This window comes from Aplysia californica, unplaced genomic scaffold, assembly GCF_000002075.1.
Source record: "Aplysia californica isolate F4 #8 unplaced genomic scaffold, AplCal3.0 scaffold00444, whole genome shotgun sequence".
Taxonomy (NCBI): Eukaryota; Metazoa; Mollusca; class Gastropoda; order Aplysiida; family Aplysiidae; genus Aplysia; species Aplysia californica.
Genome location: NW_004797714.1, coordinates 505,150 through 506,806, shown reverse-complemented (window position 1 = coordinate 506,806; position 1,657 = coordinate 505,150). Strand labels below are relative to the sequence as shown.

At 42.6% G+C, this 1,657-nt stretch overlaps 1 protein-coding gene across 3 annotated transcripts in view; it reads left to right on the top strand.

The window, feature by feature from the left end:
• The first annotated feature begins 521 nt into the window (after window positions 1-521).
• The window catches only part of LOC101849484, a 137,798-nt gene continuing 136,662 nt past the window's right edge, over window positions 522-1,657 (top strand). For all 3 annotated transcript variants that reach the window (XM_005104981.3, XM_013086218.2, XM_005104980.3), the window contains exon 1: window positions 522-769. The gene's annotated coding sequence lies outside the window, so the exon portion shown is untranslated. The remainder of the gene's footprint in view (window positions 770-1,657) is intronic.

The window sequence follows — 1,657 nt, the reverse complement described above, 5'->3', positions numbered from 1 at the left end:
ACACACACACACACACACACACACAGGGAGGGGGGTACTTCATAGCTTCTGCTCAGACATTCTAAAAAGCAGTCCTGCACATTGATATATTGCCATACCAATGTCGACTACTACTACATTGGATCTAAATACCCGGTATCCTTGCTCGTGGTTTAAAGAAAAAAACCGTCTTGAATAAAAACAAAAGAAAGAGCGCTGCGATGGTTGTGAATCACAGAGTTAGTCGCTTTAATCCTACCCTTGAGCACAGTTACTTTTGACATGTCATGGTTTATTTTTCTCGATGACGCAAAATGTTCTCCCATGGTGCCTATCTAAACGTCAACAAAATATAAGTTTCTGTGCTTGAAAAAACCCATCTTGTGGGACTACTTAATCTCTCCGAAGCATCCAAACTCGATTATTTTAGTCTCCGGCTCGAGCAAATGGGACCCGTAGCGACGTCCCCTCCTGTCATCGGCCGAAAACCGCTCCCACGGACGTCTGCACACGCAAAGGAACCGAGCGAGGAGAGCTCTTCAGCGTTTGGAGTTAGCCCAAGAGTACCCGCGGTGCGTGGTAACGAACGACGCCGCTCCCAGCGAGGGGGGCGTTCACTACGCGTTCAGTTGGCTTTCACTAGGAATTCAGTACGGTTGCTAGGCGGACGTTTTGATCGGGCGCTGTATCTTCAGCCTGTCTGTTATGGCGAAGATTATAGATGGATGGAGAAGCTTGTAGGCTTGGACTTTACAGATCATCGCTCTATTCTCCCAAGCGACCATTAACTGTGAGTAGGCTTTGTTTCACTTTCACTAGCAGAGATAGAATCATCGTTGTTTGAACTACGGCCTCTGATACCATCTCAGATTAGTGGAACGATAACTCACACGTGTCAATAACTTCATTACTACGCTCGGCTGGTTCTCAGATAATGTGCTCGTTCGATTATACGTCTCTGTAACAGGAAGCTTGACAGTTTTTGTTACTGTTGCTAATAACGAATAGTCCATTGTTTTTAACGTTCCTTTATTCCTTCGTCTCCTTTTCCTCACCACCCCCCTCCTCTCACCGATAACCTAAAATGACAACATAAACAAAGGACTGATGAGATCCACAAGCAAAACTGTAACTTGAACTGCGTCTGTTACCCAGAGTGTAATCTGATTAATAAATACTTAACACTTTCTGCCATTTCTGTCTCGAATATCACCCGGTATGGCTCGGTTAGAGATAACAAACAATGCTCTGTTCAGAAGCTTTAGAGTACAGATACATTTTTTTTGTCTTTAGAAAACATAACGATCTAACTAGAGGGAAAAATCATGAGGGAATACAAAGGAAATTTTATTTTATTACGTTGTGCCACTTTAAAGATAACGCACATATATTTCCCCCCGTTCATTCGTTTTCCTGTGTTGAATAAAGAATCTTATTACTCGCTTAACTATTTGTTTCGTTAAAATGATTGATGCCTGGGTGGTTCACAGAGGAACCCGATAAGTACCCTTCGGGAAGTTAAATTTATTTATGACAGAAGGCTTTCTAAATGAACGGCCGTGACCTCTGGGGAGAGAGATTGAGCTACTGCAGTAGAATCTCCTTACCATCTTTGTTTCAATTTTATATTATATTTACATTAGATTTTCTCTCTCTCTCTCTCTCTCTCTCTCTCTCT